The sequence below is a fragment of the Schistocerca cancellata genome, chromosome 5 (genome assembly GCF_023864275.1).
Source record: "Schistocerca cancellata isolate TAMUIC-IGC-003103 chromosome 5, iqSchCanc2.1, whole genome shotgun sequence".
Classification (NCBI taxonomy): domain Eukaryota; kingdom Metazoa; phylum Arthropoda; class Insecta; order Orthoptera; family Acrididae; genus Schistocerca; species Schistocerca cancellata.
This window is the reverse complement of record NC_064630.1, coordinates 680,257,108-680,281,216: the sequence shown is the minus strand read 5'-3', so window position 1 is coordinate 680,281,216 and position 24,109 is coordinate 680,257,108. Positions and strand designations below refer to the sequence as shown.

At 42.6% G+C, this 24,109-nt stretch overlaps 1 protein-coding gene across 1 annotated transcript in view; it reads left to right on the top strand.

Moving 5' to 3' along the window:
• Positions 1-7,797: 7,797 nt before the first annotated feature.
• LOC126188118 (glucose dehydrogenase [FAD, quinone]-like) overlaps positions 7,798-24,109 on the top strand; it is a 58,604-nt gene continuing 42,292 nt past the window's right edge. The window contains exon 1 of the mRNA XM_049929590.1: positions 7,798-7,860. The gene's annotated coding sequence lies outside the window, so the exon portion shown is untranslated. The remainder of the gene's footprint in view (positions 7,861-24,109) is intronic.

Here is a 24,109-nt window from a genome sequence, read left to right as displayed (position 1 = left end):
GGTAGCATGCCGCGACAGCGTGGACGTGAACCGTATGTGCAGTTGACGGACTTTGAGCGAGGGTGTATAGTGGGCATGCGGGAGGCCGGGTGGACGTACCGCCGAATTGCTCAACACGTGGGGCGTGAGGTCTCCACAGTACATCGATGTTGTCGCCAGTGGTCGGCGGAAGGTGCACGTGCCCGTCGACCTGGGACAGGACCGCAGCGACGCACGGATGCACGCCAAGACCGTAGGATCCTACGCAGTGCCGTAGGGGACCGCACCGCCACTTCCCAGCAAATTAGAGACACTGTTGCTCCTGGGGTATCGGCGAGGACCATTCGCAACCGTCTCCATGAAGCTGGGCTACGGTCCCGCACACCGTTAGGCCGTCTTCCGCTCACGCCCCAACATCGTGCAGCCCGCCTCCAGTGGTGTCGCGACAGGCGTGAATGGAGGGACGAATGGAGACGTGTCGTCTTCAGCGATGAGAGTCGCTTCTGCCTTGGTGCCAATGATGGTCGTATGCGTGTTTTGCGCCGTGCAGGTGAGCGCCACAATCAGGACTGCATACGACCGAGGCACACAGGGCCAACACCCGGCATCATGGTGTGGGGAGCGATCTCCTACACTGGCCGTACACCACTGGTGATCGTCGAGGGGACACTGAATAATGCACGGTACATCCAAACCGTCATCGAACCCATCGTTCTACCATTCCTAGACCGGCAAGGGAACTTGCTGTTCCAACAGGACAATGCACGTTCGCATGTATCCCGTGCCACCCAACGTGCTCTAGAAGGTGTAAGTCAACTACCCTGGCCAGCAAGATCTCCGGATCTGTCCCCCATTGAGCATGTTTGGGACTGGATGAAGCGTCGTCTCACGCGGTCTGCACGTCCAGCACGAACGCTGGTCCAACTGAGGCGCCAGGTGGAAATGGCATGGCAAGCCGTTCCACAAGACTACATCCAGCATCTCTACGATCGTCTCCATGGAAGAATAGCAGCCTGCATTGCTGCGAAAGGTGGATATACACTGTACTAGTGCCGAAATAGTGCATGCTCTGTTGCCTGTGTCTATGTGCCTGTGGTTCTGTCAGTGTGATCATGTGATGTATCTGACCCCAGGAATGTGTCACTAAAGTTTCCCCTTCCTGGGACAATGAATTCACGGTGTTCTTATTTCAATTTCCAGGAGTGTACATGTAAATTTCTCTCGGATTAATCGTTTGATAACTGCGTTCATAATCTTCACTAAAGCACAAGTAAACGTCGTTTCGTCAGTCTTGTGTAAAAATCTGGTGGCCCTCGAGATTCCAAATTTACTCATGTGGAACTCTGTAAATATTCTAAGCAATAAAAGCACAGTAATTTTGCTCCACGGAACTACACTTGGACCCAAAGAAACTTGCAGAGAATTCCCTCATTCTTCAATCTCTTTGTTGTAGGCCTTCATAACCCCTTTACCAGTGACATCCAAATATTGCAGTACGCTGACGACGTATGCATGTATTTCGAAGACAATACTCTGCAGTCCAGTAGGCAGAAAATGCACACAGCAGTCGTACGTCTGCCGTCTGCCTGAGTGGTGTACAGAAAGTGGCTGCAAAATCTTTGGCAGCAAGTCTATTCTCATGATTTCTACTCGCCGTTGTTTTTCACTTCTCCATACATTGCCACTGGGACGACATACTTTTCGGGTTTCGAAAACAACTCAATATCGTTGAATGATTATCGACAATAAACCAAGATGGTGTCCTCCTAACGGAGACATAATTACTAGGTGTGAAAAAGTCTGCAATGTCATCGTAGCTACGACAATAGTATGGTGGGGAAGCGATGACTTTCCACCGGTCCCTAGCAAGGTCACACATGAATTATGAGCACCAATGCTACGTATCAGCATCAGTCAGAACGCACCATAGAATCGACACTATGCAGTACAAAGCCTTGCGTATGGTTATTGAGGCGTTCATGTCAACCTTAACAGTTTTGTTACTGTTTGAAGCGAATGAACTACCCTTAATGCTGTGACCGACATTCATCTGTAAGAAATTGCTCCTGCGGCTCAGTCTCGAAGAATATGGGGAGATGCAGGCACTAAGGCACTATGTGTGGAAATTTTTCTTATACCGCATTACAGCAGTCCGTACGAAACGACTATTCGGCAGACTGACGCCAGGATCAGTTTAACGTTTCAAAACCTGGACGCACTAATGCAACGGGACTGGAATTTCTATCTCACTACGACGATGTGTGCTTGGTGTACACAGATGGGTCTAAATCTAGTGAAGGCGCTAGTAATGCTTATTCGGTACCCCGAAATAACAACAAGGGCTACACAACCTGGGTCCATACTTCACTGTTATATCTGCCGAGCTGTTTGACATTTTTGGAGACCTACTATTCGTGTAGACAATCACAGCAGGCACAATAGTCATCATCTCTGATGGTATGTCAGCGCTACAACTGATCAGAAACCATCATAATTATTTTACCAACCTAACAGTTGCAGCAACTTTCGACGTTATGTTTTGGGTGCTGAGGAACTGTCGCAGGTTTTAAATGGTATGGATGAGAGGTCACTCTAGGATACTTGGAAATGAAGAGGTAGATGCCGTAGCAAGGAAGGCATCTCTGCATAAAGCTAGTAAAGATTACAAGTTCTCTCTCGCAGGCATTTGGAGACCTACTATTCGTGTAGACAATCACAGCAGGCACAATAGTCATCATCTCTGATGGTATGTCAGCGCTACAACTGATCAGAAACCATCATAATTATTTTACCAACCTAACAGTTGCAGCAACTTTCGACGTTATGTTTTGGGTGCTGAGGAACTGTCGCAGGTTTTAAATGGTATGGATGAGAGGTCACTCTAGGATACTTGGAAATGAAGAGGTAGATGCCGTAGCAAGGAAGGCATCTCTGCATAAAGCTAGTAAAGATTACAAGTTCTCTCTCGCAGGCATGATACCCCGACTTAGAAAGTGGATGTCCTCTAACTGGCAAGAGGAATGACCGCCGACATCTAAAATATCCAACTCTGCATTGTACAAGCTCTCAACACAGTCATCTACACGACACACATGCAAACTTGACATTCCATAAGAGATCAAACGTAGGCAATTGCGAACCATCATCACTAGAACTTTGCCAAGAGCGGCGATGCAGGTGAATGTGTCTGCTTCCCTACCTTCATTCCCTGAGTATAGAATTACTTTGACTTCCGATGTATACAAAAATCATCGGCTCTCAATCCTCTCTTTACTGTCTGTCAGTCAGTCATTTAACACTTGGTCATCCATACGATTATTTAGAAAACAAATCCTTCATCTGCACGGAAGTCGTTCCACTATTGTGGGTGGGCTTGTCGGTGGAGTTCGAGGGTATGGAAACCAAAGGAATCTTCCGTCAAACGCAAACAAAATAACACTTACATAATATAATACAGTGAATCCATGAATATGCGTTGCACCCGTATTGATATCGGGCTCTTGGATAAAAAACGTTATGTAACAAATCTAATTAAAATACAGAACGTTAGAGTCGCACATTTCCTTTTTCAGTATTGAAATTGCGCGGAGGTGTGCATTGGATTTGCGAGAGGTGATCGGCAATGAGAGGGGCAGGAGATTTGTATGGGGTATTCATTTCGTTGTGTATGGTGGGTGTAGTTTTTATTCGTATGCACGTTGATTGCTGCTAATATGCTTGCCACACGGTACATGCTCACAACGTACGTGGGTTGACGAATATACTTCTACCAACATATATAAATTTAATAACGGTTACAGCAATTGCTCCCAAGAGGCAGAAATTTCGGTTTCAAATCCACGTGCGGTACAAAATACACAGACGGAAAAAGCATGTCAACATCAAAAAATTATTAATTTAGTGTAATGAAATTTGGCAATTATATTTGTTTAGATAACATATTCAAATATATAACATCCCAATATCACAAGTTAACGAAACCAAGAGACAAGCCACTGCCGATTTGAAATGCTATTACATTAATAACCGGTGTAACCACCAGAACAAGGAATGGTTGCATGCACGCGTTGTGTGGTACCGGTGTCAGAAATCAGTTCGTGAGATGAAGTTCCGTGCATGTTGTGCTAGGTCGGACAGCAGTATCACTGCTGGTTGTGGATGATGCTGGAGTTATCGTCTGATGATGTCCCATATGTGGTCGATTGGAGACATATCTATTAATTAAGTAGGCTAAGCCCATATGTCGACACTCTGTACGGCATATTGGGCCACAACAGCGGTAAGTGGGCGAGCATTATCCTGCTGAAAAACACTCCCTGTTAAGATGTTCCAGAATGGCAGCACAACATATCGAATCACCAGACTGACGTACAAATTCACAGTCAGAGTGCGCGGGATAACCACGAAATGGTTCCTGATGTCATACGAATTCGCAACCCACACCATGACAGATTAACCTAACCTAACCTAACCTAACCTAACCTAACCTAACCTAACCAAGTCCTGTGAGTCTAGCACGCAGACAGGTTGGTTGCAGGACCTTAACTGCCTCCTTCGAACCATTACACAGTCAATAGTGGCACCGAAGGAAAACCAGCTTTCATCAGAAAACACAACAGTCTTCCACCCTGCCCCCCCCCCCCAAATGAGCTCTCGCTTGACACCACTGAAGACGCAAATGGATGTGGTTTGGAGACGGTGGAATGCACGCTACAGGGCGTCTGGCTCAGAGCAGTCCCTGAAGTAACCTATTTATAACGTTTCGTTGCATCACTGTGCTGCCAACTGCTGCTCAGTTTACTGTGGCAGATCCAGTGCGAAGCACCAGAGCCATACGCCGAACCCGATAGTCTTCAAAATGGTTCAAATGGCTCTGAGCACTATGGGACTTAACATATATGGTCATCAGTCCCCTAGAACTTAGAACTAATGAAACCTAACTAACCTAAGGACAGCACACAACACCCAGCCATCACGAGGCACAGAATATCCCTGACCCCGCCAGGAATCGAACCCGGGAACCCGGGCGTGGGAAGCGAGAACGCTACCGCACGACCACGAGATGCGGACCCGATAGTCTTCCTTTTCGGTGTAGAGTCACGTGGCCATGTGGAGCCTGGTCTTCTTGCCTTCGTATGACCGTATATTCTCGTGACCACTGCTTCTTGCAATCGAGTACAACGGCTACATTCCTGCCAACTATTTCTGCAATATCACAGGAGGAACTGTGAGTTTCTCGTAGCCCTATAACACGACCTCGTTCAAACTCTGTGAGGTGTTGATTATGGCACCTTCGTCACCTTAGAGATATTCCTGACTAACATCAACTCACAACATCCAGTCTCAAAAGTAACTAACCATCACGAACGTTACAGCGTTTATAAACCGATCCTGAGAAAAACACGCCTACCAACGTACGTTTATGTCGCACAACTTCTTCTTGGTGTTGCGACATTTTTCCGTCAGTACTATGCACTGCAGCGGAATGGATTCAAAATGGCCCCTTAGTCATTTCACAAGGACTCATCAAATAAACTTGATATGTGTTATTTAAACTTTTGTTTGATACATCAATAATGTCATTTTTCGTTTTCAGACTAAATACAACACTACAGATGTTCTTTTTAACACCTGTAGAGTTTCCTTCGATGTGGGATTTATACATGCCAATGTGATTAAACTTAGAGTCGGTATTCAAAGGTTTGGTTTAATAGGGCCATTCTTCAGACAATCTATCTTAAAATTCTTGAGCTTCCTTACAGACAGGAGACAATAACTGATTTTAAAATAAAATTGCAGTCATAACGATAACAATGTACTCAATAAAACTACAGTGACTAACGTATGAGAACCTCCAATTGATAAGTTATGGAAGATTTGTGTTCATTTCGATGCAAAAATTGTCATTATTATTCAGAAAATAGTTTCAGGGATAACTCGCTGTCGTCAGTGATTCATTTTTACTCTTAGATACATTAACTGTAGAGTCCTATACGCTGATTTTCAATTACTTTTTTTAGGGTTTATGTTTATGTTCTGTATGTGGAAGTATAGTGAGATAGGAACACATGTTGTTTCCTGGTGAACATTTAAGTCTAGTGACCAGCTGGAGAATCACATGAAGCACTGGAGACCACCATAAGCAGTTTCCAGTATTTTCTATTGTTTTCTATGTTGTGAGAAACAAGGTGGGTTCTGTGCAGATTTTGTAAAAAATACGTATGTGCATAGCTCAGCGATGTACAAAATATTATAGCTAACACTATTAATTGTTCAGAGTCTTATGGTGAGTAAAATTCTGCGTATTTTTAAAAATTATCACAATATGTATTACATTTTAATCTGCAGTTCGTCAGTCGTGCACTATCATGTCTCTTGGAACGAAAGACCTCTTTACAATGAAACACGTGGTATGCTGATGAAATCTTGTCAGGCTTCCATGTGGGTAGCTGCGTCCAAAATCCGCGACGTTTCGATGTCATTCTCATCATCTTCTAGCAAATGACACTCATCGAAACTTCGCGGATTTTCGAAGCAGCTATACAGGTGGAAGCCCGAGAAGATTTCATCAGCAGTATACTTCGGGAAAGCCTACAGTCCCATATGAAACACGTGGTATGTTTTAACAATTTTCCCTGTATCTGAAATGGAAACTTGTGGAAGTTGACAACAGCGTCTGTTCCGAACGAATTCCTCTCCCGTGCCAAGCTTTACATCTCGGAGAAGCACTTGCAATTCTAAGACCTCAGTTATTTTCTGGATATATTCCAATCTGTATATTCCTATACAGTTTTTTCTCTCTACAGCTCCCTCTGCTGCAATGGAAGTTATTCCCTGCTGTCTTAACAGACGTCATCCGTCCCATTTCTTTGTCAATGTTATCCATATATTCCTTTCCTCCCACATTCTGCAGAGAACCTTCCCATTCCTAACCTTATCACTTCACCTATGGTATGTATCATATTAATAACGCAACACATAAACTATTGAATTTGGGTAGCATATTTTTTCCAAGGTTCATGACAATGCTGTACCATGCAACAGCATTTTACATTTGGAACAACAGATTTCCCGAGTAATTTTTGAAGTGTCAGAGATAGATTGCTGCACAACTAAAGCAAATGCTATGATTGCAAAATGAAATCAGAAACTATATTAAACTCTATTCAGGAGTGGCTGGAGGCGAGATCCTGAAAACTGTTTCCATTACTCTGCTCTTACTCTGACGTCTCCTGCGTATTACAAATGTGATCGTGCGTGTGCTCTCCTCAAAGAGCATTTGGTCTGAAAGATTAGCGTCTGTTGTTAGCTGTATTAAATTTTTAAATATACAGACGCGATTGGATAATTTTTTGAATCGTAAGAATAAAAAACGTGTTTTAACTCACACCGGAAGTTGATATGCACGAACACAGTCATTAAGGCAAAATACAGGCAGCCATTAAAATTGCATAGAATCTTAAAGTCGGCACTGAAGACAAGAGAAACCTAAAAAAAAAATGATATCCGTACACTCAGATATATCGCAGAAACCAGTTCCTATCACCGTTTAGTGGATCGTATGTAAAGGGGGTATAGTCGTTATAAAAATTAATCATGGACATCAGGTATCAGTGAGGCTCTGAAATATAGCGAGGCATTCGTTCCGAGAAAACTGCAAGCTCCTTTCAGTATTCAGATAGCTTTTCGTACTGCGGATATTTGCATAGAGGAAAAGTGTCGGTCGACAGCTCGTTAGCACGCATGATAAGAAAAACGGGTAATACCCTTGCTGTGACGATGGTCATCCAGCAGGACGTGTGGCAGTATATATGGGCAGGTCGGCGCGCCCTGCTGTAGGCAGGTCCACACAAGAGGTGTTTCAAACCAACCAGCGTTAAGGTACGTCCTTCTTCACGGTCTGTCCATTTGATTTGCGTTGCTACTCTCTGAAAAATAGTGAGGGATTAGCTTTGTTTTGATGAAGAAACTAGTGTTTCAGCCCCTTCTCTGATAGAAATAAGTTATTGTTATAGGGAACGGAGTGATTTCTGCTGTACTGTAACTGTTTGTCCAGCCATCGTATGTTGCACGGCGAAAGATTCCTTGTACCACTGCTAGCCGTTTTCCTTTCCTGTTCCACAATCAAAGAGAGCGATGGGAAAACGAGCCCTAATATCTCTTATCTGCGCTGTCCTTATACGAAACGTACGTCGGCGGCGGTAGAATCACTGTGTAATCAGCTTTAAATTCCAGCTCTTTAGATTTTCTCGGTAGTGTTACGCGAAACGATTGTCGTCTTTCCTCCAGGGAACCTCATATGAGTTCCTGAAACATTTTTGTAGCACTCACATGATGATTGAATCTACCGGTAACAAATCTAGCAGCATGCAACTGATTGTTTTGATGTATTTCTCTAGTCCGACCTGGTGAGAATCACAAACACTCGTACAGCACTCAAGAATGGATTGCACTAGTGTTCTCTTTGCGGACTCCTTTGGAGAAGTCCGTTGGTTGGGTGAAGTTTTTTTCATGAACCTGGACTCCCCCTGTTCCCTTGATGAGATCTAGTGAGAGGTGGTGGGACGTGCCCTCCCCATGATATGACGTTTACCCCAAAAGTTGTGTAAAAATCCTATAAATGAGATTTTTGATATTAGTTTTAAACGTTGATTAGAACAGTTCCCAAAGTTTCGGGTGTGCAGCCGCTGCACATCCGAAACTTAATGGAACATTTATTAGAACACTTTAACAAAACCTGTATTATTTAGAAAGTACATAAACATTGCCTATAATGCGTGATTAAAAGCACTTTATCTTAAACATACCAGCCCCAACTAGTATTCGGATGGAAAAACAGACAGAAATATTCTTACAAATAGGCTTCACGAAAACAGGATCAACTATTTTTATGGATTCCTGAAATATTGACATTTTGTTGTAATATTGCGCTACACATCAGCTCTTATTAATCCCTTAGCTACTTTGCAGATGAGAAATAACATTGTTTTTACCTTGTTTTAATCTGTATGATTCTGTAGCTTTTCCATATCCTGATTTGAACGATCTCTATGAGAACTCTGCCGGCCGGTTTGGCCGAAAGGTTCAAGGCTCTTCAGTCTGGAACCGCGCGACCGCTACGGTCGCAGGTTCGATTCCTGCCTTAGGCATGGATGTGTGTGCTGTCCTTAAGTTAGTTAGGTTTAAGTAGTTCAAAGTTCTAGGGGACTGATGACCTCTGATGTTAAGTCCCACAGTGCTCAGAGCCATTTGAACCATTTTATGAAAATTCTTCTTGGTGACGTTTAGCTTTGCTTTCTCCCACAAACGATCATCTTGCTAGCACGTGTGTTTCATCTCGTAGGCATGCTCTTTAACAAACGCACTGTAAAAGTTGTGATACAAATGTAGGGTGCGAAAATTGACTATTGACCCTAAATAACAAAAAGTGTGAGGTCATCCAAAAGAGTGCTAAAAAGAATCCGTTGAACTTCCGTTACACGATAAATCAGTAAAATATAAAGGCCGTAAATTGAACTAAATACCTATGAACTACAGTTACGAACAACTTAAATTGGAAGGGGCACATAGAAATTGTTGTTGGCAAGGATAACCAGACTGCATTTTATTGACAGGACATTTAGAAAATGTAACAGATGTACTAAAGAGACTGTCTACACTATGCTTATCCGTCCTGCTGCGCGATGTGGGAACCTTACTAGATAGGACTGACGGAATACATTGAAAAGTTCACTTTTTGTATTATCGCGAAATAGGGAAGAGAGTGTCACTGAAATGATTCAGGATTTGGGATTGACATAATTAAAACAAAGGCGCTTTTCGTTGCGGAGGTATGTTCTCACGAAATTCCAAACTTTCTCCTCTGAACGAGCAAATATTTTGTTAACGTAGACATACACAGGGAGAAACGACCACCATGATAAACTAAGTGAAATCAGAGCTCGCACGGAAAGATTTAGGCGTTCGTTCTTTCCGAGCGCTATACGAGATTGGAACAATAGAGAATTGTGAAGATGGTTCGATGAACCCTCTGCCAGGCATTGAAGTGTGATTTGCAGAGTATTCATGAAGACGTAGATGTAGAAATTCGTGTTGAACAGAATAAAACCGGCTTTTTATGCGTTCCAGAATATCACGCGGACTCACTGACACGCGTTCATCTCTAGTGGCGCGGCGCCCGAATGAAATCCGCCACTTGTACAGCATTTGTTTCAAAATGGGAAAAGCCGGGCATGCACAAGTGTAAACCATTCAATACGTTACAAAGAGGCCAAAAAAACTGGTGGTCACTGTAGTATTGTCTAGCTTAGGGATTAAATTTGTAAAACAAAATCTGATCCACTATATCTAGGTAACTTCTATGAATTAAAACGTTTTGAGATTTCCATTACACCTCACCCCCATACATTCAAACGGAATTTGGTGGGATTTTGCTGGACCCCTTCCCACCCTTCGACCCAAATTAATAGACGTGCCCTTTTCAGATGAACCACATTTTCCTAAAATTCTATCGATGAACCGAAATCGACCATTCGTCTTACCTGCTATTGTCCACACGTACTTATTACATTTCATATCGCTTTACAACGTTACAACCAGATATTTAATCGATGTGCGTGCGCCGGCCGTTGTGGCCGAGCGGCTCTAGGCTCTTCAGTCCCGAACCGCGCCGCTGCTACGGTCGCAGGTTCGAATCCTGCCTCGAGCATGGATGTGTGTCATGACCTTAGGATAGTTAGATTTAAGTAGTTCTAAGTCTAGGGGTCTGATGACCTCAGATGTTAAGTCCCATAGTGCTCAGAGCCATTTTAACCATTTGATGTGCGTGCGTCAAGCAGTACTGATAGATTTCTAATGCTGTATTCGAAAACTACGTGATTATTTTGCCTACTCACCTACATTAATTTTTTTCCCTAAGTTAAGACCAAGGTGTCTGTCATGTCACCAATTAGAATTTTGTCTAAGTCATCTTGTATCCTCAGTCAACGACGTTACCCTTCCGTAAAACACAGCATCATTAGCAAACAGCTGCAGAGTACTCTTCACCTTGTTCAACAGAATCTTTATGTACACTGAAATTAACAGCGGTCCTATCACACTTCCCTGGTGCAGTCCTGACGATACCCTCGTTTCTGATGAACACCCATTGTCAAAGATATCTTACTAGGCTTTGTTACTTAATTCGTTTTTAAGCCTGTCACATGTCTGGGAACCTCTTCTGTATGCTCGCATCTTTGTTAATAATCGGGGATATCGTGACAAATGCTTTCCGGAAATCTAGGAATATGAAACCTGCCTATTGCCCTGTATCCATTATTCGTAGATCATGTGAGGAAAGGGGCAAGTTGAGTTTCGTACAATCGATTCTTCCTAAATCTGTGCTAAATTGAGAACAGGAGCTTTTCTGTCTCAAGGAAAGATTATCACGTTCGAACTGAGAATTTTTTCAAAATTCTACCGCAAACCACTTTTAAGGATGTTGGTCTGTAATTTTGCTCGTCCGTTATTTTACGCTTTTCATGTACAAGTGTCAAATGCTGTTGGAACTTTACGCTGGGCGAGAAATTTGCAATAAATGCAATCTGAGTAAGGGGCCGCTGCCATGGAGCACTCTCTGCAAAACCGATGTCGGATTCCATCTGGTCCTGGCGCCGGGTACGCCTATTACTATTACCTCCGTACGGGTGTCTCTGTGATGGGCAGACGATTGTACTTTTGTACGATCCTTCTGTGTTACTGACTTTTTTCTTAAACTTCAGTGCTCCTTTAGTGGTTTTCTGTTGCCACACGCAACTGGTTAACGAATGGGTGAACGGAAGCAGCGACCCGCTTAGCAATTTTACGTAGGACAAGAATTTTCTCTGGCTCTCGGAAAAAGCTATTGCTAAGTTTTACAGGCGCACCAATTTCTACTAACCTTTACCTGTCGACATTTGTGCGTTCTTTTTTGAAACGGGAGCGCAGCAGTCACTGCTTCATCACCATTTTCCGAATTTTATTATTAAACCACGATGAGTAAAACCATCCTGTAGCTATATCGACACTGTCGATAAGAATACATATTTGTAGCTATAGTGTGTAAAACATTTTCACTGCGCGAGCGCTGCCGAACCGGCTGCTCATACAATTTTCGCGAAACGCTTTGAATAGCACTTCAGGAGACTACCTGTCTGAACAACCTGAAATTAATCCATAGACGTCTCGGTCTATACTCAGTAGGGTAAATTTGCCTCCAACTGATATTGCGTGATCTGGATATTACTACGTTACTAAGTATAGAGTTAAGTGATTGTTAAACTGCCACCGCGGAATCGGGTGGCCGGCACAAATACCTGATAACTGAGTTTACCAAGACCTGTTGCATGCATCCGGATGAATTCACAGTCAGGCTCAATTTCAACATCAATAGACACAAATTTTTGTTGACTGAAATGCATACTTCACCTCCCGTCTATTCCATATACGTTGTATGCCTCCATAAATATCTCACAGCTTTTTACTTTACTGCTTTCTGCTAGAGCGATGGATTATCATCAAGGAGTATCGGTTGATCAGCTTCACAAAAATGTTGATTGAACAAATATTTACTGAAATGTCGCCTCCGAAATTGTACTACTACGTTTTGTCACCACATTGATATTGAAATAAGTTAAGACTTTGTATCAGAATTTATTTCTTTGGGTTGTAAATTTTATATTGTAGCTCCTTACGTCTGAGAACAGTAAACAATACGAATTACTAATCTCAAACTTTGGTTTAAAGAATAATCCAGTAATATTTTGAAAGTTACCCGCTTCCAATCGGGAAAGCTGGGAAATTTCTTTTGCCTGTGTCAAAAATCATCGTACAGATGAAATTTAACCAAAATAAATAATGAAACGTGGCCATATGCACGTTAGAAGTCAGCAAGTTTTTGAGACTTGGGGCTCTGTTCTAAATCACTTTCCGAATCTGTCTCCAGAGGTAGTATACCAATACGTTTTCATTACACTGTCTCTGGTAGCGATGTTCAAATTTGTGTACACCTTTACAAGGGTTCACTTTGCGCTTCCGACAACGACGCCACATTCTCTACATGAGCATTAGTAACATGCACCCTGGAAGAGATCGTGCGTCTCACCACGCCAACGTTCTTCACTGTAGCCTTGAACAGTTCCACATAGTTCTCGCCCTTATAATAGCCCAAACTACGGCGACAAAGTAATTTCCAACAACTTTCTCCTTCTCGCTCAGCGTCCTTGGAAATTTCCTGTATCGCAAGGACTTCTTTATCTATTGTGCCACAAAAACATCGGCTTTGAATTTTGTGTCAGTTTGAGAAAGACTCCAAGGAGGTATTTGAAGGCCGCCGACGCCTAGGTCAGGTCTCCAATAAACTGCTTCATTACGCCCAAATTATGTGTGACGGTTTCATTAACAGTTCCTGTGCATCTACCAGTGGTTCCCACTTGACATTATTCTTTCATACGCAGAATTTATCTCTCGCTGGTCAGTCTCTTCCCTTCCAAAACAAAGAAACCAGAGAAATGCAGCAAAACCACTTTTGAGGCCAAGCAGAATTCCCACTATTAGTTACCAGCCATATTGATAATATTTGCGGGATTCTAACAAATACCTAGCACTTTTGTACTATTCGTTAAAATAAAATACATGAAGCATAAAAAGAGATTACGAATTAAAACAACTCTGAGGCTCTTTGATGTGTTGTCAAGGAACAGGCGCCACTAGTTTGGACTGAAATTTAATTTGACCAAGTAGAACAGAACAGTCAGATCGTGTCAGAAGCGTAGGTGATTTTGACGAGGATAAAAAGCAGGAAAATGCTTTGAGACGCTGTTTCTGTTCCAATACTTGCACTCTTTCATCTACGAGTTCCACAGATTCATCTTGCTGTCAGAAGCTCATCATCAGACTTGGTAGGACCAAAGTCTCTGATCAAGCTTACAATCTTCCTACTTAGGATAGCAAGGTTCTCCCTCCTCAGTTGAAAAATCTGAATCTACAACTTCTCTTTCAGCGTGTGAACTCTGTTGTGAATATAACCGATGCCGTGCACTGTACAGGTGGCCAAAGTGCGCTTGACAGGGCTGTACACATCTTACGAGATGCTCGAACGGAGTATATATTTGCTCTCGTCTTCTTAAATGACCACATTGGTAGCAGAATCTATCTCGAAACATCTGGAGATTTAATATTTTAGTAATCCAGCTAAGCTTGTGAAGGAACAAGGTAAACTGAACAAGTTACTTTAAACGCAATCTACATTATAAGAAATATACTGAAAAATAAAAAAAGTAAAATAAATTACTAAATATCAACGTTTCCAAACGATAAATAATAGTTAGGACAATGTGGTTCCGGTGAGATACCATTAATACGCAATGAAAACTACAGCAGACCAAGGACAAGATGTGGCTGTTTGCTATTAGGGTATTTTTCGTAATGAACCCACCCTTAGTCGGAGGAAGCGTTGGTGCAGTAGATGTCGAACCACACCAATGCACTGTTTGAGAAATTGTTCTGCTCCTTTTTCAAATCTAAGATACTGAAATCAACAGCACCAAGGCTTTGGTCCAATGAATTGTTCATTGTTTCGTGTCTGTCAATGTTCTTTGGTATTCTTAATTAATGTGCATGTCGTAGTATATTGTCTCCAAATACCCCATTCATATCTATCGCGGTTGAAATACATCATTAAGTAGTTCTTGATCTGATCACGAAAGACGTACTCCTGAGCTACTGATAAATTGGATGCTAAGCCGACAGTCTCTTATGATTTCGGGCTTTTTGTACCTGAGTGTGTCAGTCACGAAAACTGACGTTCTGGGTAGGGGTTTGCTGATCACATTTTCCTCCTAATCGGCATTCAGTGGTGCCTATGCGATCAGGATGACACGGCGGTCGGTGGGTATAGTTGAGCCTTCAAGGCCTCTTATGGGGAAGTTTCCGTTTGTACGTGAGTGTAGATGATTTAACTTTTATTTTCGCAGTAATTGTATCACTAGGGTCATCAGAAGAAAGCTCCAGCCTTTACCTCGTAGCCCCCTTCCCCCTTATAAAAACAAGTCGCCAGTTATCTAGAAAATAATATTTACAAAGTTTCAGATAATGTTGATAACGTAATTCCATGCCCCATGGATTAGGTATTTGGATTCTTTCTAGGATAAACCTACAGTCTCTCCTCGAAAAATGGAAAGCATTCTATCTGCAGACGTAATCTTGCATTCGTTCATAGGATATTTTGTTGGCTAGAAGTTTTATTTCGAACAAGTATTTGCTAAACCTTTTAGGTTTAGTGATACTTCAGGTACATGACATCCCCCCCCCCCCCCAACCCCCCGTACTCAAAAAAAGTGTGTGAAATCTTATAGAAGTTAACTGCTAAGGTCATCAGACCGTCAGCTTACACACTACTTAATCTAAATTATCCTAAGGACAAAAACACACACCCGTGCCCGAGGGAGGACTCGAACCTCCGCCGGGACCAGCCGCACATTCCATGACTGTAGCGCCTAAGACCGCTCTTTTTTTTATGTCGGGCCTCCTTCCTCCCCTACAGCCCGTCCTTCCGCTCGCCATTTGTGCCTTCCTCGGCTAGCTTCTGTGCTATGTTTGGTCCATAGGAGTTAGTTGACCGACCAAGTAAATGTATACAAGTAAACAAAATCCCTTCTTTTGGGGTTGTGGAAAGAAAATAGGTTCGCTACGTTCTTCCATCATTGTGCGGGCGCGATTTTTATAGGAGAGCCAGGCGTACTTCAGCCTTCTGGCGTCTCATGTTTGCGTCAGCAGCCTATTAGTGCTGCTACACGAGGGCAAAGGGTAAACGAAATAGCCACCTTGTTGGCGTAAAATGAATGAGAAACTTAATAGATAATTTCATTAAGAAAGGGAGTCCTGAGATCGAACAAAATGTCGTTTGATCGTTCTTCAGCTCTGTCGGTAAGACAATGTTCGGTTCAAGAAATTTGCGTAATTTTCTTTGTATTTCTTCTGTCGTTCGAGCTTTTGATATTCTGTCATCAGGTACATCCAATAATCTGCTTCACTCTTCGTCATAGCCGTTGAGATGTAATGGATTGTCAGACCTTTGAGCCAGTTGCCTGACCTTCTTTGAGTGTTAGGATATGTGGCACGTCATCAGGCAGAAGGACGTGTGTCGGTATAATCGTGATAGGTGACGTGCGGAGCACATGTGTTAGTTTTTGCCTGAAGAGATTCCACACGTTTTTCACATCGTCACAGACGAAACGATGTTCTTCACTGTCGACGACATTGCAGCTGGAATAGTTTGGTGTGTGTGTGCCAGACGTATGCGAGCAACTTGGAGTTGGTGGGGATTTTTCTATTGACTGCGAGGTACCACGTCGATCGCTCATTGGATGGTAGATGGGGTCAGATATGTTGTCCCATATGTTTTTCCAGTTATAATGTCGAAACTTATTTTCTATTCGATTGCGCAATTTTCCTTCCAGCAGGTGTTGTAAACCTCCTTAACCTGATATATGTCCTTCTCCGGTATTCTATGGCGTACGTAGCTGTATTCCACAAGAAAATGTTTATAGTGGTACAGCTCGTGGGACATGTGATGCACATCGATTGGTGGATCTCTGCTGACTGGGGTGATTTCACGTAAGGGATGAGCCACTAAGGTCCGCGGTGATCGTTGCCACTGTTTATAAGTTTTGCTAACGTAGAGCGCTTGCGCTTTAAGGTAGATGTCTGTCAGATGTAACCCTCCATTGAGTGTCGGTAGCGTCAAGATATCATATGAAACCTTAAATATCTGACCTCTGCTGACAAAATAACCAAGCGCTGCTTGCATTTGGTGTGCTATGGTGCGTGGCAGAGGCAACACTTGAGCAACATAGTTGACTTTGGAAGTGATATATGTATTGGCCAGTTGCACTTTTTGTATTATGTTTAAATTACGCAAGCTGTGTTGTTTTATGCTCGCCCGTAATGTGGCAAGTAATTTTCTATAATTGAAAGCGGCCGTGCGGCGGATATTACTCGAATATTCTATTCCAAGGCATTTTATTTTTTCCAGACTGTTGATACGTCCAGTGGCTCTGATCTCTATACCCCGACCAAGATTCATAATACCAGATGTATTGCGGTTGCGGTTAGCTCCTGACGCCAGTGCGTAGGTCGCCACAACTTCAAGTACTGGTTCCACCTCGCTTTCGTCAGTCACAAGTACCCCTACAACGTCCGCGTAGGCTTGACACACGATCTTCTGTCCGTGTATATGTAGTCCACGGAGTTGCCGAGTCAGGGATACTAAGAGAGGTTCAAGCGCAATCGCGAAAAGCGCCATGGACATGGGGCAACCTTGTCTTACCGAACTCTGAATATTGGTCGGGTGACTGAGTTGTCCGTTGACACTGATTCTTGACGTGCTATTCGTCAGTATGTTTTTCACGGAGGCTATAATTTTCTGGGGGAAGTGCATGGATGTCATACACCGGAACAGGTACTAATGGTTAACTTTATCAAAAGCTTTTTCAAAGTCAAGCGATATCAGAGCACAGCGAATGATGCAGGCTTCCGATATCGCTATAATGTCTCTGTAATCGCATAAGGTCTGAAATATCGTTCTATCATTTCCCACACTTGTCTGGTAAGATCCTGTCACTGTAGGAATAACTGAATTGAACCTTTGCATCATGATACGGGCGAAAATTTTATAATCTGCATAATCTCATAATATGCAAAGATCAGCACATTCCTCAAACTGGGGAACTATCAAGAATGGGGTTCCACAAGGGTCAGTCTTGGGTCCTTTGTTGTTCTTAATATATATTAATGACTTGCCATTCTATATTCGTGAAGAGGCAAAGTTAGTTCTCTTTGCTGATGATACAAGTATAGTAATCACACCTGACAAACAAGAATTAACTGATGAAATTGTCAATACTGTCTTTCAGAAAATTACTAAGTGGTTCCTTGTAAACGGACTCTCACTGAATTTTGATAAAACACAGTACATACAGTTCTGTACAGTGAATGGTATGACGCCACTATTAAATATAGACCTTAATCAGAAGCATATAGCTAAGGTAGAATATTCCAAATTTTTAGGTGTGTCCATTGATGAGAGATTAAATTGGAAGAAACACATTGATGATCTGCTGAAACGTTTGAGTTCAGCTATTTATGCAATAACGGTCATTGCAAATTTTGGTGATAAACATCTTAGTAAATTAGCTTACTACGCCTATTTTCACTCGTTGCTTTCATATGGCATCATATTTTGGGGTAATTCATCACTGAGCAATAACGTATTTATTGCACAAAAGCGTGTAATCAGAATAATAGCTGGAGTCCACCCAAGATCATCCTGCAGACATTTATTTAAGGATCTATGGATATTCACAGTAGCTTCTCAGTATATATACTCTCTTGTGAAATTTGTTATTAACAACCAAACCCAATTCAAAAGTAATAGCAGTGTGCATAACTACAGTACTAGGAGAAAGGATGATCTTCACTATTCAAGACTAAATCTAACTTTGGCACAGAAAGGGGTGAAATATACTGGCACTAAAGTCTTTGGTCACTTACCAAATAGTATCAAAAGTCTGACAGATAACCAACAAGTATTTAAAAAGAAATTAAAAGAATTTCTGAATGACAACTCCTTCTACTCCATAGAGGAATCTTTAGATATAAATTTAAAAAAAATTTAAAAAATAAAAAATAAAAAAAATAAAATAATAACATAAAAATTTAAAAAGTTGTTATATTAACTTAAGTATGTTGTTAAATTAACTTAATTATGTCATGTATTGGAAAATTTGACTCGTTCCACATCATTACGAAATATCGTATTCATGATCCATGGAACTAGTATTAATCTAATCTAATCTAATCACTGTTGAGAAGTGTTATGGGTCGAAGATTCTCCACGGTTTTGCCTCCTGGTGTTTTGGGGACTAAGACCACTGTACCTTCACAGAATTCCTTCGGAAGGTCAGTGTCCGCATTTAGTATTTCATTGCAGACGAGTATCAATTTAGCAATTATCTGTTCGCGAAAAGTTTGATAAAATTCAGCGGGTAGCCCATCTGGTTAACTTAAGGAACACAGTCGGACTGGCAATCGCAGGTGGACTCCAATCAATTCATCCACTTTGATCTGAAAAGTTTCTTCGATAAATGCCTCAACTTCGTAAGATTTCGGTCGGGCGTAGTTCGGATCGAAAATCAACTTCAAAGTATCGCGTCGCGTTGTTTGTTCCATTATGTCATTCTAGAAATGTGCTCGTGGACTATGACTAACGCAGAAAGCGCGCACTCACCACATAGTGCCGGCCGCCCGCAGCGACGATGTAAACACCGCAACAGCGGCTCCGCAAGTCCGCACAGCACGGCCGCCGGTGGCGGAATGGACCGCTCGGGTAATCTCACGCGGCCCCCGTACTCAACTTTCTCTTTATTCACGAATATTGTGACCGGTGACTTTTCTTGATATGTTCAGGTTTAACTTCTTATCACGCAAAGAGAACGTTCTATTATTTTCTTTGGACACTATATATTACTGACAATACACCCTGTCTCACTACTTCTGTAGATAGGTTACATAATTAGAAGATAATTCCTCTTGCTAAACGATTCCTTTCGTCACAGTTCAATTTGTATCCAACTCTCCTACGTCGGCAATCACCAAATTTCTCTATAATTTCTTCTGGGGTCAGTAAATTTGCTTGTTTCTCGTACGCTTCTAGCACCAGAACTTTGCTTTTTCGACTGCCTTGTTTACAGAAATCGTGAACTACATTACCAACTTTTCTTTCATTCGCTGTAACTGTTGTGTTTCGCGTGTTTGTTCTTCAGCTGTCTCCGTCACACCGATTGTTCCCTCTTCCTAGAGAGCGGCCGGCCGGAGTGGCCGAGCGGTTCAAGGCGCTACAGTCTGGAACCGCACGACCGCTACGGTCGCAGGTTCGAATGCTGCCTCGGGCATGGATGTGTGTGATGTCCTTAGGTTAGTTAGGTTTAAGTAGTTCTAAGTTCTAGGGGACTTATGACCACAGCAGTTGAGTCCCATAGTGCTCAGAGCCATTTGAACCATTTGAACCTAGAGAGCGTAGTGTTTTCGTGTATCCACGTACAGTACCAACTGTCATTTCTATTCCAGTATCTTTTACTTCAGCCTGGGTTTCTTGTCTGAATATAGTCACTGTACATCCACTTCAACGTTTATTGTCTCATGATCCATGGAGATACCCTGCTATAATGTAATCCCTCACCACAGCGAAAACATTGTAAGACTACAGATAGTTTGAAGAAACACCTGATTGTTCATTGCGCTTCAAAATGATAGGTAATTAAACGTAGCTTACTAACTGCAGTTAGCATGCACTTTTTAGCGAACATATGGGACTACTTTTATTAGTGTCTTAGACATTATAAAGGTAAAAAAAGTAATGTTGAATGTATCATATTAATTTTCATCTTCCTGATACGTTTAAGTGCATGTTAACATAGTATAAACTGTCCGACAAAAAAAAAGAAAAAAGTTCAACACTCAGAAATGGTGCAGAAAACGAAATCATACGTCACGGGCTGAGAAAATAAGTGGTGGCTTACGACATCGAGACAAATTTAGAAAATACTTTTCGACATGAACCCGATTACCACAACGAAGCTGCACCTCCTTTGGCTGGATACATATAATGATTCCGTTAAAATATGGTTCAAATGGCTCTGGGCACTACGGGACTTAACATCTGAGGTCATGTCCCCTACAACTTAGAACTAATTAAACCTAACTAACCTAAGGACATTGTACACATCCATGCCAGAGGCAGGATTCGAACATGCGACCGTAGCGGTTGCGCGGTTCCAGACTGAAGCGCCTAGAACCGCTCGGTCACATCGGCCGGCGATTCCGTTAAGAAGAGTGTCATATAACCGATGTGTCCTGAAGGGAAGCTGGCTTACGACTGTTGTAAACGGCCCTTGACATCCTGGATACGGATACCAGAAGGGAGTTAACGATCCATCTGGTCCCAGACAGATTTTGGGATACTGCTGGCCAGGAGTATCTCAACATCGCACAGTGAATAGTCATATGCCATGTCTGGACGGACATTATACTGCTATTAATTGACATAAGGACGCAGGAAGTTAGTAACGTACACTTGTGCAATGAAAGTTCCCTCATCACTGCCAGGCGTGTCCTAAAGACATACCACATCTTTCAACATAGCAAGACGCCAGCAGAAACACACCAGTGCCTCCTCAGAACATTGGAAAGGCGGCACGTTTTCCCAGGTCGCCTCCATACTCGTCCACGAATATCATCTGGGATACTGTATAACCTCGATTCATAGTAGAACACATTTCATCTGCAGTTCACACTTATCCTTCGCTATTCCACTCCGAATATTTCCATTTGTCTTGTGGTGTTAACAGCAGCCTACACAAGCGATAGTAATTCTCTAGCCTGGCTGCTGCTAATCCCCATCAGTGATGCACAAATACAAGATCACCGTTCGAACGGTCCTTGAAGGTACCGACCGGTCGCCACCTCAACCTAAGCCCGCGGATGCGGATACAGAGGGGCATGTGGTCAGTAAACCGCTCTCCCGGCCGTCTTCGTGACACTCTCTGAGACAAGGTTGAAGTTGGGTCATCCATCGGTGAGTTACGTGGGGCTCACACACGCCTAATTTCTTGCCAAGGTCATTCAAAACATGTGGCAGCGAAGCGTCCAAATACAGACCTAGAATGTGAAGCCAAATGAGTGTAGAACTTGGAGATATACATGTACATAATTTTTAATTTTGTCGACCAGTTTATTCGAAATCTTAGCTTTGTATGTAAAAGATATCTTTTTTAGCTTCATAATTTGTTTGCTTTCACTTTCCCTGTGCTTCAGTTACGCTGTAAACGAATGTCATAAATATATTGGATGTGTGCACTCAAATGGCCCACAACGACGAGTTACGAGATGAGCCCTTGGCAAAGTGTAAACTCAGAGATGAACAAGGTCCTAGGAAACGACCAATTTGGGCCTCACTTCCGACAGAAAAATATGTCGGGAGGTTTGGTAGTAGAAAGAATCGTAGAAATCGTCTAAAGGTGTCATGAACTGTAAAGCTAGAGAGCGAAGTGCAGCTCAGACAGATGTCCTAGCTCTTCGGGCTATAGTCTTACCAGTTAGTCCCCATCAATTCCTCTGGAGCAATACAGTAGTCTATTACACAAGGCTAGTCATTCTTCACGTGAGACCAAAGTTCTGCGCGCTTGAATAACAACCTACAAATATCTGTAACCTTTGAAGAAGATCGAAATGACTTGATAGAAATATCGAGGAAATTTAAATTACTCATCGACCAAGGCCTATAGTTAACCGAACTGTAGGAATAGATACTGCTATGAGCGTTTCTTCCTTCCGAAGCAGCGATTAATAAAGGTTACAGGGAAGGGCTGAAGTAAAACGACTGAAACATTCGAAGGAAGTGATTTTCAGGTACAGGGTGCTGCCACTGCAGATAAAGGAAATCTGAATAAAATTAATTTACAATTGATCAACTGATGTCGACATAATGATGTGAGAAAGAAAATAGAATATACAACTAAAGCAAATGGAAACGATCGAGTTACAAGAACGAATCAAGAATATAAAGTTACATATAACATGTCAGTACTGTCCACGTTGACATACGGATGTATAATAAAAACTTATAAAACGATTTATTACTGTAAAGTAGAATAAAATATCAAAAGATGGCATAGCTATGTACAAGGGACAAAATAATTCGAATCCCTTAAATACACAAAATATCAGTGACGTGTTGTTTGTAGGTTATCTCTTGTGTTTTTAATTTCATCGCTCGCACTTAGCAATTTCTTTCGTAGTTTCTCCGCTCTTGCGATGTTTCCGCTTATGGCTAAAAGAACTACACTACTGGCCATTTAAACTGCTACACCAAGAAGAAATGCAGATGATAAATGGGCATTCATTAGACAAATATATTATATTAGAACTGACATGTGATTACATTTTCACGTAATTTTGGTGCATAGATCCTGAGAAATCAATACCCAGAATAACCACCTCTGTCCGTACTAACGGCCTTGATACGCATGGGCGTTGAGACAAACAGAGCTTTGATGGCGTGTAGAGGTACAGCTGCCCATGCTGCTTCAACACGATACCACAGTTCATCACGAGTAGTGACTGGCGTATTGTGGCGAGACAGTAGCTCGGCCACCATTGACCAGACATTTTCAATTGGTGAGAGATCTGGAGAATGTGTTTCTGCATCCAGAAAGGCCCGTATAGGATCTGCAACATGCGGTCGTGCATTATTCCGCTGAAATGTAGCGTTTCGCAGGGATCGAATGAAGGGTAGAGCCACGGGTCGTAACACATCTGAAATGTAATGTCCACTGCTCAAAGTGATATCAATGCGAACAGGAGGTGACACAGACGTGTAACCAATGGCACCCCATACCATCACACCGGGTGATACGCCAATATGGCGATGACGAAAGCACGCTTCCAATGTGCGTTCACTGCCATGTCGCCAAACACGGATGCGACCATCATGTGGCTGTAAACAGAATCTGGATTCATCCGAAAAAATGACATTTTTCCATTCGTGCACCCAGGTTCGCCGTTTATTACACCATCGCAGGATCTCCTGTGTGCGATGCAGCGTCAAGGGTAACCGCAGCCATGGTCTCCGAGCTGATAGTCCATGCTACTGCAAACGTCGTCGAACTGTTCGTGCAGTGGTTGTTGTCTTGCAAACGTCCCCATCTGTTGACACAGGAATCGAGACGTGGCTGCACGATTCGTTACAGCCATGTGGATAAGATGCCTGTCATCTCGACTGCTAGTGATACGAGACCGTTGGGATCCAGCACGGCATTCCGTATGACCCTCCTGAACCCACCGATTCCATATTCTGCTAACAGTAATTGGATCTCGAACAACGCGAGCAGCAATGTCGCGATACGATAAACCGCAATCGCGATAGGTTGCAATCCGACCTTTATCAAAGTCGGAAACGTAGTGGTACGCATTTCTCCTCCTTACACGAGGCATCACAACAACGTTTCACTAGGCAACGCCGGTCAATTGCTGTTTGTGTATAATAAATCGGTTGGAA